At 46.6% G+C, this 12,500-nt stretch overlaps 1 protein-coding gene across 1 annotated transcript in view; it reads left to right on the top strand.

The window, feature by feature from the left end:
- Positions 1 to 12,500, top strand: part of ttll7 (tubulin tyrosine ligase-like family, member 7) — a 173,083-nt gene that overhangs the window by 75,402 nt on the left and 85,181 nt on the right. The window lies entirely within an intron of this gene.

The raw sequence follows: 12,500 nt of genomic DNA, 5'->3' as shown, positions 1-12,500 counted from the left end.
CGTGTGTGAGCGAGAGAGAGTGTGTGTGTGTGTGAGAGAGAGAGTGTATGTGTGGGTGTGTGTGTGAGAGTGTGAGAGGGAGAGAGAGTGTGTTTGTGAGAGAGTGTGTGCGTGTGTGTGTGAGCGAGAGAGAGTGTGGGTGTGGGTGTGTGTGTGTGTGTGAGAGAGTATGTGTGAGAGTATGTGAGAGGGAGAGAGTGTGTGTTTGTAAGAGAGTGTGAGAGAGAGAGAGTGTGTTTGTAAGAGAGAGTGAGAGAGTGTGAGAGGGAGAGAGTGTGTGTGTGAGAGAGTGTGTGAGAGGGAGAGAGTGTGTGTGAGAGGGAGAGAGTGTGTGTGAGAGGGAGAGAGTGTGTGTGAGAGGGAGAGAGAGTGTGGGTGTGTGTGTGAGAGAGAGTGTATGTGTGAGAGAGTGTGTGAGAGGGAGAGAGAGTGTGTGTTTGTAAGAGAGAGTGAGAGAGTGTGTGTGTGTGAGAGAGAGAGACTGCACATGGCTGTAGGAATTGTTTGACTGTGCAGCCATGTGTGATCATGTGAGCATGTGTATCTCATACTAGTGTGTGAAGGTTTAGTTTAGTGTAACTCAAAACTTTTTTCAGTTTGGAACTTGGTCCGGCTTTTAGATGAGCTGCCATTATGTGGGTAATTTTAGTGCAGTTTTTGAAATGTGAGCGCTACAAGACAATTTTAACATATTTCCATGCATCCCCATTTAGACAGGAGATTTCTGTTATATCTTCTGTTTGTCACTGCCACTTCCTCAGGTCAGCTTCTCCAACTGGGAGTCTTAAACTGTGTGGTTGGGTATCTACAGAATATGTAGATTCCCTAGCGGCACGGTGGTGCAGTGGTTAGCACAGTCGCCTCACAGCAAGAAGGTCCTGGATTCGAGCCCGGGGTAGGCCAACCTTGGGCGTTGTCCCGGGTCGTCCTGTGTGTGGAGTTTGCATGTTCTCCCCGTGTCTGTGTGGGTTTCCTCCGGGTGCTCCGGTTTCCTCCCACAGTCCAAAGACATGTAGATCAGGTGAATCGGCCATACTAAATTGTCCCTAGGTGTGTGTGTGTGTGTGTGTAAAGTGTGTGTGGGTTTGTGGAGGTGTGTGAATGTGATGCGTGTGTAAGTGTGGAGATGTGTGTCTGTAAAATGTGTGAGTGGAGGTGTGTGCTTGTAAAGTGTGTGAGTGTGGAGGTTGTGCATGTAACGTGTGTGTGAGTGTGGAGTTGTGTGTCTGTAAAGTGTGTGAGTGTGGAGGTGTGTGCATGTAAAGTGCGCGAGTGTGTGGAGGTGTGTGCATGTAAAGTGTGTGTGATTGTGGAAGTATGTGCATGTAAAGTATGTGTGAGTATGGAGGTGTGTGCTTGTTGTCCCTCAAGGGGAGGTTCTCTGTGGTTGTGTTTGTGCGTGTTGTTGACCACTCTGATCCGGCCAACATGAAACAATGGTCCACTCATTTACCCAGAGGGCAGCGGGGAGGAATCCGACTCTGGCAACACACAGAGTAAAGACTAAGAAGCCGAGATGAGTAGGAGGATGAGTAGGAGGATGAAGAGGCAGGACAGTATCTTTGCTGTCCTTGTGTACAGATGGTGACGTCAAGGCATTGTGTTGCGATCGTATACACACACACACACACACACACACACACACACACACACACACACACACACACACACACACACACACTATCTCAAGGCGATACCACTGCTCTGCCCTCAAAAGTTTGTTTGTTCTTTTTTTTGTTTGTGGCAGCAACCTAATTTACATCCACCCCCTTCCAAATTTTGCATGTGTGTGTGTGTGTGTGTGTGTGTGTTTTGGGGGGTACAGAGGTGTGTGCAGGTGTCTGAAATATAATCCTTGCTTATTAGCAAAGTGTAAACAAAGGTCAGTTCTCCACACACGCTCTAGAAACACACCTATGTATTCCTTTATCCTGTATGCACATACATGTATACTGTTACATTGTACACACACGTATACCTTTATCCTGTATGCGCATACATGTATACTGTTACATTGTACACACACGTATACCTTTATCCTGTATGCACATACATGTATACTGTTACATTGTACACACACGTATACCTTTATCCTGTATGCTCATACATGTACTGTCACACTGTACACATGTATACCTTTATCCTGTATGCACTTACTTGTATACTGTCACACTGTACACATACACACACACACACACGTATACCTTTATGCCATACATACAGACATGTTTTCCCTTACAATGTACAAACACATGTCTACCATTATACTATACAAACATGTATGGATACTGGTCACACAAACATGCATAACATTATACTGTACAAATATACATGTCACATATACTTGTATATACATTATACTGTGCAAATATACATGTCACATGTACACATGTATTATACATGGCATAAATACATGTATATACATTATACTGTACAAATATACATGTCGCATATATACATACACCATACTGTACAAATATACATGGCAGATATACACGCATGTGCATTATACTGTACAAATATACATGTCAGATATATATGCATATACATTATACTGTACAAATATACATGTCACAGATATACATACATTATACTGTACAAATATACATGTATACACATTATACATGTGAAATATACTACATGTATACATATTATACTTTATAAACATACATGCCACATATATACATACATTATACCGTACAAATATACATGTTAGATATACATGTGTATACATTATACTGTACAAATATACATGTCACAGATCTACATACATTATACTGTACAAATATACATGTCACAGATATACATGTAGATACATTATAGTGTACAAATATACATGTCACGTATACACAAACTATACTGTACAAAAATATACATGTAAAATATACATGTATATACATTATACTGTACAAATATACATGTCACAGATATACGTGTATATACATTATACTGTACACACATACAGGTATACCTTCGTTATGTGCAAACATGCATGTGTACCACTAGAGCTTACAAGCATACATGTATATTGTTATATTGTGCACACATACCTGTGTACTTGCCAGTTCAGACCAAAGTATGGTCCTTGGGTTTGAACCTGGTCCACGACACTTTGTTCCATCCCCAACTGTATTCTTCCTGTCATTCTCTCTGAGCAATGAAACCAAATTTTGCCCCATAAGAACCCCCCCCCCGCCTTTTTCTCCCCAGTTGTATCCAGCCAATTACCCCGCTCTTCCGAGCCTATCCAGTCGCTGCTCCACCCCCTGCCGATCTGGGGAGGGCTGCAGACTACCACGTTTCCTCCGATACACGTGGAGTCACCAGCCGCTTCTTTTCACCTGACAGTATGGAGTTTCACCAGGGGGACGTAGAGCGTTGGAGGATCACGCTATTTCCCCAAGTCCCCCCCCCAAAACAGGCGCCCCCCCCCCCGACTGACCAGAGGAGGAGCTAGTACAGCGAACAGGACACACACCCACATCCGGCTTCCCACCCGCAGACACAGCCAGTTGTGTCTGTAGGGACGCCCAACCAAGCCGGAGGCAACATGGGGATTCGAACCGGCGATCCCTGTCATAAGATCGTCTTTAATAAAAGCCACACACACACACGCGCGCACACACACACACACACACACACACACACACACACACACACACACACACACACACACACACACACACACACACACACACACACACACACACACACACACACACACACACAGAGCTGCAAATGAATGAAATCCAACTCCCCCAGTCCACGTTCATCTTCCCTGCTACTTTCCCATGCAACAGGAACTGAGAGGCTCAGTTTTGCAAACGGTTTTAAAAGAACTTATCTCATCTGCATGTTTTTCCATCTCTGCTTTGAGTTTCATAAAGTTTAAATGGCAGCCGTTTGAAATATTGGGCTCTTTTTTCCTTATTTTTTCCCCCTCTTTATTTTCTTCACGATATTGTTTTAGAGGAGGTCTTTCGGGGACAGCGGCTTGCAGATATTGCCTCATGATATTCCGGAAGTGTGTGCTGCCCCTCAGAACATCCCGCTCGGACCTAACTGGCGTCCAAGGTGATTAAGAAAGGGGTCACTTGGACCCCCATGCTCAAGTAACGTTCAGGCCCCCCCATGCCACTGAATTTACCGAGGGTGGGATATGATGGGAAGAATTCATACAGTTGGATATACTCAATCATCTCTTAGGATTTCTGACCCTGCCCCCCCCATTCTCATCCACCACCACCACCCCCCTTCCGTTTTGATTAATCTTTCACACTTAGTAGGATTCATCCATTCTTCACTCAGTATCTCTGGATGTCGCGGAGCTGAGGGGAGGTGTTCATGCGCCTGGTGAACCCTAGGTGGCAGTAGCTCCCCATAAGCCGCTGGCCAGTCTCATAAGAGGCTTATTAAAGAATAATTAGAGTGATGTATGGGACTGTCTGTCTCTATCCACATCCATTTTTCCCCCAACATGACTATTTCATGGAGTAAGTATCAAATAAGGAGCGCGCCGGCCTCGAATGTGGGCCAGTTGAAAACGCACCGCAACGTTTAGTCATTTATCATCAGCCGCATATGGCAGTGGTGACTGTGATCGTGTGTGTGTGTGTGTGTGTGTGTGTGTGTGTGTGTGTGTGTGTGTGTGTGTGTAATTGAGCGAGAAGATATATATTCTCGTATGTTCGTGAGTGACTGGGATAGAACTGATGTGCGTATGCTTACCCACCTACATGCATGTGTGTGTGTGTGTGTGTGTGTGTGTGTGTGTGTGTGTGTGTTATTGATGTCAAGGGTATACACTCTTGCATGTCCAAGTGAGTGACTGAGATTGAGGTGGTCTTTGTGTGTGTGTGTGTGTGTGTGTGTGTGTGTGTGTGTGTGTGTGTGTGTGTGTGTGTGTGTGTGTGTGTGTGTGTGTGTGTGTGTGTGAGAGAGAGAGAGAGAGAGACGAGAGACGAGAGACGAGAGACAGAGATCCTGAATGCCTCTTGTTCTTAAGACTTGTATCTGTGTTGTGTCTTCGAAATAAAGCAGTACAGCCAGCCAGGTCGGGCAGAACTTTGGCTTTGCTGTGTGCTGGTCCCGTCTCTCCCAGGACCTTCGGCAGCTACAGTTTCCCCACTTCTAGAAGCGAACTGGCGAAAACAGAGACCGATAAGACAGCTGAAATCAGATAACAGCTTAACACGACAGCCAGCTGTCCGTCTCTCTCTCGTCTCTCTCTCTCTCTCTCTCTCTCTCTCTCTCTCTCTCTCTCTCTCTCTCTCTCTCTCTCTCTCTCTCTCTCTCTCTCTCTCTCTCTCTCTCTCTCTCCAGAATTGTGGCCCCAAACACTCCTCTGTCGGGGTGGTTGGGCCGTGTCTGTACCATTAAGTGGGGGGGGGGGCTGTGTAAAGTAGCGGTGGTTTACATTCTCGCAGGCACCAACAGTAGAGTCGTCTTTCCTTCCGGACCAATAACTGGCAAGCACTGAAAAAACACTTGTTCCGCCGGTTCGGCAATGTGGTACGGAAATAAACTGGCTGATTGTTTCCGGTTGCTGCTGTTGTGGTCTCCGGCCGTGTCGTTGGCGCATGCGTCGTTAGATGACGTGGAGGAGGCGCCGAGTCGGACGGCGTCGCGTTTTCAACTAGGTCTGGGTGATAAAATGATAGCGATATGAACCAGCGACAGACAACTTAATCGATACCACGTTTTAAATACACAATAGCACACACAGCGATGGACAACTTAATCAACAGCAATAAGAAAATTGTTCGATAGCGTGTCTATAAATGCGCTCAAGCGCGTTAAATGCAACCAACCATGAGAGCACATTACGAATACGCGTGCTCCCGCCCTGGCTCATTAACAGCCTATCATATCCACTGACAATGGAGGGCGCTGAGAGTGACGCGTAAACAGCCAATCACGTTACAGGTGGGTTCGGTTGCACCGTCGACGTGTGAAGCAACAACAGAAACGGCGTGCGTGGAGTGAATAACGAGTGCAGGCGTCCGGTCTATTCCGTTGCCTACCATCGCGGGATCGCCGGGTCGAATCCCCTTGTTACCTCCAGCTTGGTTGGGCGTCCCTACAGACATAATTGGCCGTGACTGCCAATGTCAGACGGTGAGGCGCTTTTTGATAAAATGGACAGGTCAGCTCGCCTTTTTTTTTTTAAGTCGGACCGATAATCAGAACACCGTGGTGGATAAATTTAAAATAAAGTGGTTAAATTCAAGTTTTTCTCCTGGTCTTTATTAAAATTGGATCATTAAAAATCATCAATAATTATCGTTATTGACTGAAATGAAGCATTTTATCGTTATGACATTTTCAGCTATATCGCCCAGCCCTATTTTCAACCTAGAGCCGCACGTTTGATGACACAGAATAGAAAAGCGGGTAGAGAGCTGGGATTCGAACCCATAAACCTCCACCGGATGACCTGCGCTCCGGCCTGTCTGTCAGACTCAGGTCACCATCGGTGACGTCAAATCCGGCGGCTGTGTTCTCTCCCGCCATTTTGTTTCCTGTGAGGCCTGTGACTAGAACGATCAAGGCTGTCATTCTGACGGTTTTAGATTTTCAAAGTTTAATAACTTTGTGGAAAAAAAAGATGCAGACCTGCCGCTCCCTGAATGCTCCTAAAATTGCATATATTTGCATTAAAATTAGTTTTAGATCAATTGCACACAAAAAAGTTATAAGCTCTACCTAAAACGACCATGAGCCTTCAAAAAGACGGCTCGTAATTTGCGCGTGATCGTGCCCGTCATGTCACTATTTATGACGTGTATTGGTCGCGTCATTTCCTTCATGAAGTTCACTGCTCTGTCCTAGAAACACACTAGCGTTCTCCAGTGCAGAGTAACAGTCTAAACTTTATTTTTTTTTACATTTCCAACATGTCTGGTTACAGACGCCGTTACAGACGCACCATGACTACCACCGACGCGTTGCAGTACTCACAGGCATTGGACAGGGGCCATTTTAAATTGTTTGATAAATAGTATTGTAACGTGCACGGATAAGAAGACATGCTGGCCGCTGGCTGGCGGATTCGACCCTTTAGTCGAGCGGTTAGCGACGTCTCCTGCAGTGCGGGCGATACGGGTTCGCTTCCCGGACGCGGCAACTCCTGTGGTTGCGTTGTCCCCCGAATTCGCTACAGTATTAAAGTTGTTAAAATGTTAATTTTGGTATCAGTCGTTTCCTAACAGACACTAACATATGTAATATATTAATATCTCAGTTAGGAATTTATCTTGACGGAATATATTTTGGCGGCCCACAGTCGTTCTAGTAGTTTTTAAGTTCCAGTCGTTGTTTGGGACTGTTTCAGTATTTATTTTCAGTTCTTTTTTTTACATTTCACGTTTTATAGGCCTTGTTACGGTTGTTAGATTAGCAATATATGTTTTCTGTTTTGTTTTACAGGTATTTTTTTCACTTATTCAATTTTGCTATTCAAGTTCGACCATGTCTCTCTGAAGTTTAAATGTTTAAAAATAGTATTTTAGTTGTTAAAACGTTAATTTTGGTGTCAGTCGTTTCCTAACAGACATACTAACATATGTAATGCATTAATATCTCAGTTGGGTATTTATCTTGACAGAATATAGTCTAAAAACCGGCCGTTATTTGGACGGCCCATTAGACAGAGCTGTACTTGAAATACAATTCAAATCAAATGGCCAAATGATGAGCAGCTGGACCCCCTCCCCCTTAACAAACACACACACACACACACACACACACACACACACACACACACACACACACACACACACACACACACAACTTAACAGCCCCTTGACCATGATGCCATTAGTGTCCACAGAGACATCAAGTGGACTTTTTATACATAAAAAAAAAATAAAATCAGGTGTGGAAAATTGAGTTGCATCTGCTCTGACTTGCCCTGAGACTGTTCAGATGAGGAAAGACCTGTCACGGGAAAAATTACAGACTGCTATGTTTTTTTCCTTCTTTTTCTGAAGACTTCTTTGTTTTTTTTTGTTTTTTTTTTCCCTTGTGTGCTCATTGTCTCGTTGGATTGATAGACTTGGGTGTCGTCGATGCGGTGCCCGGGCCAAATCAAAGCCGGAGTAGAAAGGAAACTCATAATCTTTCCATCTGACATTTTTATTGAATGCCTCTCTCTCCTTTAAGACCCTGCCAGAGTCACTTAAGGAAATCAGAGCAGGAGAGGGAGTTTGGGGAGCCTGTGGGGGTTCATTAGGACCAGACCGGCCCAACTTCCTCTGCCGGAGAGGAAAAGGAGGAAAGAGAAAGAAGGGCGAGACGAAGACAAGAGAAATCGAGGAAGGTAACGACCAGAGAAGGCAAAAGCAAGTAGGAGTAGTGGGTGACTGGAGAGAGAGAGAGATTGGCTAAGGAGACGTCGAGAGAGGAGAGTGAGGAAAAAGTAACCGGAAGCAGAGAAGAGAGCCACGGGCAGCGAGCTAAAGAGGAGAGGATTGAGGGCGAGCGAGAAGGAGAGCGAGCGAGAGGGCGAGCGTGGCGTTTCCAGTCTATCCAGTGACAGTTTGACACCACACATCAAACTGAAAAATGAAGACAAGCAATGAGAGGCAAAAAAAAAAACAAAAAAAAACCCTAGTGCCGGGCTGCCTGTTACCTATAGGCTCCGGGGCTGCGGAGCCATACTCTTTTCATTGCGGCTGTCATATCCAGAGAGGGGAAAGTCTTATAAATGAAAGCAGACCTTTTCTGTCTTTCTCTATGTAGTACCTGTCTTTTTCCCTTTTTCTTTCTTAGGTAAGTGGCACTGTAGGTGGAAGTGTGCTCCCCTCCCAAGCAACACACAGGAGCCCATTGTACTGCTCAGTCCATTCAGCGTGACAGCTGGATAGGCGCTCTGTCTATTTCCTCTCTTCTCTTCTACATTGGAGGACATTCATAAAGCTGCACACACACCTCCAGCACCCTCCTCGCCTTTCTGATAAATGGCTGCCATGTAGAAAAAGGCCCGCATTCATGCGTACCTGCACACACGCACACGCATGCGCACACACACACACGGTTCTGTTCCCCAGTTGTAGATTCAAACAGCTGGGTTAGCATAGCCCGCTAAAGCTAGGACCCAGCTAGCAGCTATAGTAAACCCCTCCGATTAGAGCGCCCCTCTAACCTGCCCCCAGAATATTGCCATCTGATTCAGGGGTGCTGTGGCTGCCCTGTTGGGGTAGTTAGCATTCTGGCTCCCTGAGTTCTCGGGGCCCTTGTTGTGATGTAAATACTATCTCATGTTAGCCTTCCCCTGCCTGACGCACACCAGTAAGCACCTTTTGTGTTGAGATCAGCAGCGGCTAGCTTGCATGAAGGGGGGAGGGGGGGAAGCCAGAGAGAGCGAGCAAGCAAGCAAGTTTGTTGAGTGCTAGCCAGGCGCGAAACCTCTGAAAGTCTTTGAACATCTCTCTTTATCTCTCTGTCTCTGTCTCTCTGTCTCTCTCTCGCAGCAGAACCGGGGGGCTTTGTCGCTTCAGTATGGTCTGCGTCACACTAAAAGCCGTCCTCTCATTGGCCCCTATCACTAGCTTGTAACCTGTGACCGGGGCTCCTGATTGGCAGTCGGGGTCGATATGTGAACTGGTACGAGACCTCTGATTGGCCGAGTATGTCTTTAGAACTTACTGTATACGACCTGTGACTGGCTGTTCAGCAACTTTTAGCAGCTGTAACCAACTGCTTTTTTTAGTCCTTGAAAGAAGAATAGGAGCGGGAGGAGTACTCCTGCGCTGATACACACACACACACACAGACAGACTGCAGATTTTAGCTTTACCTGAAATAGTGCTTGAACCTAGTGATGCAGCGTACAATATCGGTTTAAACCAATTCTTGTTCAGCAATGATGTGCGCACATAGAATCAGGAATCAGGAACACTTATTTGTCATTTCACCTCATGTATTTGCGCACATGAAGTGAAACGAAATGCCGTTTCCCCCAGCCCACAATAGTGCAACATACAGACAGAAACACATTCAAGAACTGCAAGAACACACATTCAAACTAACACATAGTATATCCAAACCAAACCACAAAAATAAAAAATATATCACTGTCCAAGGGAACAAACGCCAGCCAGGATGACTGTCGGAACCACTGGTCTGCATGGGCTAGCAGTTAGCCTAGCCTGCCCCGATTACGTGTCCTGTCAGACCGCCCTCTGTGTTTCTTCTTTGGGCGCAGCGCCAGGCAGGGGTCATGATCCCTGTTGCAACCGGACAAACCACACCAAGCGGTCCCAGCCGATCCAGTGCCAGCTCTCCCAGCCAGACACCCTTAACACACCTCCCCGCACTCCACACGACGACATCAAAAACACCACAGTCAACACCAGGTGAGGCCGCCGCCAGCCCTCGGTGTTCTCGGAACTGCCGGTCTGCATGGGCTAGCAGTTAGCTTAGCCTGCCCCGCTTCTGCGTCCTGTCAGACCACCCTCGGTGTTACCTCCTCGGGTGCAGCTCCGGGCAAGGCCGCGGTCCCTGGGCCCACAGCTCAGCAGACCAAGCTCTTGCAGCCAATCCAGCGCTAGCTCTCCCAGCCAACAAACAAATACAAAAACTTAGATGTGGAAGAAGACACTGCATCGACAGTACTGGGTGAGGCCGCTGCAAATATGAATTCGCCCCGCCATCTTCCCACACCAGACAGGTACACATGCTTGAACAAACAGACAGACACGACGAGGCTTCTTCCTATACATCTCTATTACACCTATTCGGGACCTAATTACAACAGAAGGTGCTGTCTTGCATCATTGTTCCCGGTCGAGGAGGCAGGTGGGCGGCTGGAGTGCCGGTGCGGAGGAGAGCGCAGTTATCTCGGCAATTGAGGAGGGCTGCTCTCAGCAGCTGCCTTTCAGCGGCCGTCTGTGGCACTTGTCATTTAAGCTTACCCTTTTAGATGGAAAGCGATTCAATCGCCTTCTCTCTCCCCCTCTCCATCTCCCGCCCTCCCTTTCTTCCTCCCCCTGTCATCCTTCCGCGTGCTGCGTTTGCTGGTCCCTTTTGTTGTCTAACACAATCTATTCATCTGCCGGTGAGAGGAAGAGAGGGAGCGGAATAAAACCGGTAAAGGGAGGGATTGATTTCGTCGTGTCAGGTATAATAATTGATATCTGAATTCCTGCCCTGATAGGAAAGTCAGGCCGCTCTCATGTTCCATTCCCTCCAGATGAAACTGGCATTGGTGCCTTGAGTCACAGGCAGCTCACCATCTACATTATGTTTGCTGCAATCATTCATCGATGCTTGTGAAGAGACTGATTGTTGTGATGAGGTTGGCGACGAGGGCGGGCGGTCCGGAGGTTCGCGCGTGTTACTGAGTCCTTGTCAGCTGCCTGTGATTGAAGTAAAGCATTAAACAAATGTATTTGCTCACACGGTACTGACTGCAGGGTGCCCACACCTGGAATAGTATGCCCCTTTTCCACTACATGGTATCAGCTCAACTTGACTCGACTCAACTCGCAGCGTGTCGTTTTCCATTACCATAACAGTACCCCCTCAGTGGAGCTGGTCTGCATTGATTTTGGTACCTGCTCCAGTTTTTTTGGAACCTTGACAAAGGTGGTACCATGAAAGTGGTAACAGTTACCAAAATGCGGGTACTTTCCAGTAATGGAAAATGAAAAAGTCGAGTTGAGCCGGTACCATGTAGTGGAAAAGTGGCATTACAGACTTAAAATGGAAAATGACCATGTTGATCAGATGTCCTGGAAATATTACTGAGGTCATGGAAAATTGTAAAGTCACTTTTTAAAATGTCCTTTTTACCTGATGAGATTGCATATGTTTAGCATACTTTTTTGCTGAGATTGCATATGTTTTAATGACAGAAGACAGTGGGGGAGGAAATAGGAAACTTTCATGTACTTGCGTACACAAAAGAAACAAAATCCCGTTTCCCCCAGACCACAGCAGTGCAACACAAAAGACAAAGACACACATGCAAAATTCCCAAAAACGACACTACCAAAAACATGCAAAAACAGAGAGAACAAAGCAAAACACAAAAACACAAACGGTTAACAACATAGTCCACTCAATGCAACACAGTCCAAAAATTCTACTGTCCAGAGAACGAACGCCAGCCAGGATGACTGTCGGAACTGCTGGTCTGCATGGGCTAGCAGTTAGCTTAGTCTGCCCTGCTTCCGCATCCTGTCAGACCGTCCTCAGTGTTTCCTCATCAGGCGCAGCTCCAGGTAGGGCTGTGGTCCTTGGGCCCACCGGATGCAGCAGACCAGGCTCCCCCAGCCGATCCAACACCAGCTCTCCCAGCCAGACACCTTCGAAGAACACCTCCTCGCACTCCTCACTACAACACCAAAACACAGTCAACTCTAGGCGAGGCTGCCGCAAGACCGCCCTTGATTGTTATCGGGACCGCCAGTCTGCATGGGCTAGCAGTTAGCTTAGCCTGCCCCGCTTCTGCATCCTGTCAAACTGACCTTGGTGTTTCCTCTTCAGGCACAGCT

Source organism: Lampris incognitus, chromosome 3 (assembly GCF_029633865.1).
Source record: "Lampris incognitus isolate fLamInc1 chromosome 3, fLamInc1.hap2, whole genome shotgun sequence".
NCBI lineage: Eukaryota > Metazoa > Chordata > Actinopteri > Lampriformes > Lampridae > Lampris > Lampris incognitus.
The sequence above is the reverse complement of the archived record's forward strand: the minus strand, read 5'-3'. Positions and strand labels throughout refer to the sequence as shown.